Source organism: Gigantopelta aegis, chromosome 7 (assembly GCF_016097555.1).
Source record: "Gigantopelta aegis isolate Gae_Host chromosome 7, Gae_host_genome, whole genome shotgun sequence".
In the NCBI taxonomy this organism is placed as follows: Eukaryota; Metazoa; Mollusca; class Gastropoda; order Neomphalida; family Peltospiridae; genus Gigantopelta; species Gigantopelta aegis.
Genome location: NC_054705.1, coordinates 17,107,624 through 17,113,794, shown reverse-complemented (window position 1 = coordinate 17,113,794; position 6,171 = coordinate 17,107,624).

Sequence of the window (6,171 nt, the reverse complement as noted above, 5' to 3'; positions counted from 1 at the left end):
CATAACACAAACATATTTGGTAGATATTACATGCCACTGTGTTTTAATTTCACTGTTGAATTTTTATATTGTTTTGCTCATCACATTACAGCCAGTGCACCACGACTGGTATATCAAACGCCGTGGTATGTACTATCCTGCCTGTGGGAACCGCAAATAAAAGATCCCTTGCTGCTAATCGGAAAGAGTAGCTCATGTAGTGACGACAGCGGGTTTCCTCTCAAAATCTGTGTGGTCCTTAACCATATGTCTGACGCCATATAACCGTAAATAAAATGTATTGAGTGCGTCGTTAAATAAAACATTTCTTTCTTTCTTTCATTCATATTACATATATTCAATGCTGGGATTTTGTACTAAATTTTCCATTGTTCTTTGCCGATGGTCTTTGGGCCTGTGTTGAAGATTTTGTGTGGTGTACATGTTTTAAGAGCTGTTCATCTTTATATATATCCTCCCATAATATGTTTTCGAACAGATAAGCACATATTGCAAATTTCTGTAATGCATTCTGAATTAAAAGCTAAATAATCTTTCTTAACTGTTCATTGCAATATAATCCACGAAACCGACATAATTATAGATGTTAAACACAATAATGGCTGCAGCAGAAATGTTTTTCTGACGTCGTGTCTGGATATATTGTGAGGAAGTTACGTCATATGTTTTCGAACACGTGATAGTTTCTACAAATAAACAATGTTCCGTAGCAGCACAAGAATGTGTATATATGGTATGCCATGTCTTGTCTGTGACCAAGATGTTTAGCTTCCTCATTTTTAGATAAAAAGGTTTGAGGTTCAGATTTGCTACATGACACGTCAATCTCCCTCTAGAGCGGTCATACAGTGTTGTAACTGGGACTGAAAACCTTTTGGTAGCCTTACGGATGTCTACGCGATCGTTTATTACAGCAGAATATGCCTTAGAAAGATGTTCTTGGGTGTATTGACATGATCTGGATCTCTCAGTGCGAGAAGTAGTCTAAAAAAGAAAAAGGAACCCTTACCTTCAGAAAAAGGAATATTGTAAAGTCTCACAGACGTTAACAAGAAATGGTCTAACCAGGCTTCCATATTTTTCTAAAAGAATCAGATTTATTTCCCTTTAAAGTGAATGGCATATTCAATATTTATATAAACAAAGCAGACGGCACATCGAGTGCAGATGTAGCCGATGCAGTAAAGTGCTACGTTTGTATTTACATGATGGTATGTACCCAAAACATGGACAGCGATTCATTAACATTATTTTTCAATAAATTAATTGCCATAATTACATAAGGAAGTTTTATATGCAACATTTTTGTAGCAAACAATGCACAACTTCATGTCAATCTGCGATGTTTGTTGACGTCACACCTTCAGTATGCACGTGGGAAATCGCGTATAAATGAGCTGTTCGAAAACATATGATGTTCGAATTTATATGACGGTACGATATATATTGTCAATGTCATGGCTGTCCCAACAATTTTCGTAAAAGTGTGCTGTGACATGACCTTTCTCAAGTAATTTTAATATTGGACAAAACAGTATATTTATTTTTACATTTAGTAGTTATTATTTGCATATTTGCTTGTATTCTGTAATGTCTGGAACTATGCCATTTATTATAGTTATTGTTTAATGAAATTCTTAGTAGTGCCGTTTGTCGTGTCGCGCACTATAGGCAAAAACAAAATTGCGTGACTATTATTAGTGATCGTTTGGATGCACAATGCGAGCTACATTTAGTTGTATTTCATAATAATATTTTTATAGTGTATGAAATTATGTTTGTAAATAGTTGCCGTAATTTATTTATGGGATATTAGTATATTACGATCGCTATATGCGTTAATTTAATGCTTGACGTCCGTGTTTTGATCTTGCGGTCTTCGACTTTATTTAATTTCCAAATTCCTGTGCATATAAAAACTATGACACAACGTTGACATTAATATTATTGATGTAAATATTTTCATAACTGCAAAGTGTGTGTACTTACACACTGAAAACATCCCATGGGCTCATAAATAAACCTGGGATAAATTTCCGTCTGATTGACTGTTTTGACATGGCTGCCGGGATTGACCTTGCCCTTCAGTAAAGTTTATTTTCCTCCAAAACTTGTACGATCGATTAGCTATTTTCTTAGTTAAACGTATCGTAATATTGTTTGTACATTATGGTAAATCATTTTATTAATTAAGTGAGGTAATAACTGTAAAACTGATTACTCTAATATTAGTGTTTTTAGGAACTATATCCTTGTACGCTGAGAACCTGTTTACACATACTGGTTGCTAAGGTCTGATATATCGGTACACAATGTTTGTAAACAACAGTATAAAAATGTTGTTTTTATAATATTCCCAAAGGCTTTTTCATTAAAACTGTTTTATATTGAAATTAGACAAAAAAAGCAATTGTGTAGTGATAGTCACGTATTTATGCACATTATAATTTGTTTGTATTATTAACTCGAATTCCCAATGTATTTGCAATGCACTTTAGCGTGTCTTTGTGCCTAGTGAATAATGTCGTTTTCACAATAATCCCAAAGGCTTTTTCATTAAAACTATTTTATATTGAAATTAGACCAAAAAAGCAATTGTGTAATAATAGTCTCATATTTATGCACATTAGAATTTGTTTGTATTATTAGCTTGAATTCCCAATGTATTTGCTGTGCAAAATTAGCGTGTTTTGTGCCTGGTTAATAATGTACAGGCTTTTTCAGTAAAATTGTTTTACGTAAATTTTAGACTAAAAAAGCAATTAAGAAATGTTAGTTTTATGCACTTTAGAAATTCGTAGAATTAATTATTTCAAGTTGGTGTGCATTTACAAAGTGTAAACTGCAAACGGAAGCTGGACCAAAAAGCAATTACTACATTTTTCCATTAGTAGCAAGGGATCTTTTATATGCACTATCCCATAGACAGGATAGCACATGACCCCTGCGCGTGCTGTAACCTCACCGTGGTGCAGGGCTGTAACATTCTCTTTGAGAATGGCCAATACAGCACAAATTAAAATTTTGAATAAAAGTCAGTATCTATCTGTGATATTTGTATTTTTGTACAGTTCTTTACACTGTTTTTATTTAAATCTTGAATTTTTATATTGATGTCGATCATCACTTTATTTGTTTGCATTACCATAGTTTTACACCCAATAGCCGATGTATTTTTCGTGCTGGGGTGTCGTTAAACATTCATTCATTCGCATTCATTCATTCATTCCATAGCACATAATTATCACGGCCTTTGATATAGACAGACAACGGGAGAGATGGGCCGACGGACTAATGAAAAAAGACAACGTCACGCTGTGCAGCAATAACTGACTGAATATTTTAATACAACAAATGTTTTTTTTTTTATAAAAATAAAACAATAAAAAAAAGAAAGAAAAGACAAGAATGAAAGAAAAGATTTTTTTTTTTTTTTAAATAACGAAAAATATATGTAACATGAAAACGTCGTATATTAGTATTAATAATTAAACTTATGTCAAACGACAGCATAGACATAGATGTTGATAAAGATGCGATAACTTTAATCGCAACAATATCTCCAGTATCTGCCATTATTTTTCGCAAATTCGTCGTATAAATCAGATTATGTGAAGGTGAAAGGACAAACCAATCGTGACTACATTGTTTATTTATGACAGTGTTTTAATGCTGCAATTGCTAGTATACATGTATATTATTTTATATTTAAAGGTATATTTTGGTATCGATAGTATGACCAATATATACCTACCTGCGGTTCATCGAAAGTAAACTTGGGAGCTATTTGAGTGACTTTGATTTAGGGTTAGGGTTAGGGTTAGAAACTATTTGAGTGGTTTTGATTTAGGGTTAAGGATAGGGTTATGAGCTATTTGAGTGGGTTAGATTTAGGGTTAGGGTTAGGGTTAGGAACTATTTGATACAGGCATACACAGGGAGATTTGACGGTTAGGGGAAAATTTGAGTGGTTGTGATTTAGGATTAGGGTTAGGGGCTATTTGAGTCGTTTTGATTTAGTTAGGATTAAGAACTATACTCTTCAAAAAAAGAAACGCAAAAGGGTACAAATGGGTTATAACTCCGATTTTATGTTTCCTACCGGTTCATGCTTTGTGAATATAAGGTCATTGCATGTCCCAAACACATTCCCACGGTTACATTCGATAAAACGCAGCTACTGTACAATAAAGTTCCAAAATGTGAATATTCGCAAAAACGCAGCCACGTGCAAACCATGTCACCACTGCACGTGCGTTGTCTGCACGTGCAACATGAACACCGACAGTATAAAAGTGCAGGGTGTTCGCTTGCCTGGCCGACAGTTGACAATCCAGGACATGCCACGTCTCAGTGAACCGCAGAGAAACAATGCCATTGCCGACTAGACGCAGGCGAATCCAGAACGGCCGTTGCCAGGGCATTCCATGTGTCCCCAAGCACCATCTCCAGACTGTGGGACCGTTTACCAGCAACATGGATAATAACACGTGACCTCCCTAGATCCGGTCGACCACGGGTCACTACCCCCGGGCAGGGACCGATACCTTCGGGAACGATTGACTACTGCCACCTCCACAGCCGCAGCAATACCAGGTTTGCGCAGGATATCCGACCAGACCGTACGGAACCGCCTACGTGAGGTAGGAATTCGTGCCAGACGTCCAGTTCGAGGTGTCATCTTAACACCACAACACCGTCGACTCCGACTGCAGTGGTGCCAGATTCATCGACAATGGCCTCAACTGCGATGGAGACAGGTGTGGTTCAGTGACGAGTCCCGAATTCTGCTCCGACGTCATGATGGAAGATGTCGCGTGTATAGGCGTCGTGGTGAACGTTATGCGGCAAATGCGTGCAGGAAGTGGACAGATTCGGCGGGGGTAGTGTCATGGTGTGGGCAGCCATCTCACACACTGGCAGAATGACCTGGTCCACGTGCAGGGCAACCTGAATGCACAGGGCTATCGATGTTAAAACCAGAACCTCCGGCCATACATCGTTTCAGTTATGGCCAACGCCAACGCAGTGTTCCAACATGACAACGCCAGGCCTCACACAGCACGTCTCAAAAACGAGAAACTTTCCTACAGAACAACAACATTAATGTTTTCCTTGGCCATCGAAATCACCGGATTTGAACCCAATTGAGCATCTAGAATGAACGAGTTGGACCGACGCCTCCGACAGCGACAACCACAGCCCCTTATGTCAAACGACCTGCCCGAGCTGGCAGCAGCCTTGCAGGCCGAGTGGGCCACCATCCCCCGGGACGTCATCCGTACTCTGGTTGCTTCAATGGGCAGGCGGTGCCAGGCAGTTTGTCAACAAACGCGGAGGCCACACCCGGTATTGACTCCAGATGACCTTGACCTTGGTGGTGTGTCCTATCACTTACTCACAATGGACTAGAGTGAATTGTGAACAATCCTGCAACATTTGGTAATTATCGGACTCACCATTCAATAATTAAATCAATTCTCCAAATGTTACGACAATGGGGTTTTTGAGTGACTTTTTTTTAGGGTTAGGGTGAAGAGTATATTTGAGTGGTTTTTGGTTTTAGGTTAGGGTTAGTGGGTTAGGCGCTATTTGAGTGGTTTTGATTTAGGGTTAGTGTATTTAGTGTTAGGAACATTTTGAGTTAGTGTTAGTGTTAAGAGCTATTCGAGTGTTTTGATTTAGGATTAGGGTTAGTGTTAGGGTTAGGGTTAGTGTTTTGATTTAGGAGTGGGGTTAGATTTAGGGTTAGGTTAGTGTTAGTGTTAAGAGCTATTTGAGTGGTTTTGATTTTTAGGGTTGTTAGGGTTAGGAGCTATTTGAGAGTGACTGATTTTTAGGGTAGGAGCTATTTGAGTGACGGATTTAGGTTAGGGTTAGGCGCTATTTGAGTGGTTTTAATTTAGGGTTAGGGTTAGGAACTATTTGTGTGGTTTTGTTTTAGGGTTAGGGTTAAGAATTATTTTAGTGATTTTGGGTTAGGGTTAAGGTTAGGCGCTATTTGAGTGGTTTTGATTTAGAGTTAGTGTTAGTGTTAGGAACACTTTGAGTGGTGTGTTAGTGTTAAGAGCTATTCGAGTGGTTTTGATTTAGGATTAGAGTTAGTGTTAGGGTTAGTGTTAACAGCTATTCGAGTGGTTTTGATTTAGGGTTAGTGTTAGTGTTAAGAGC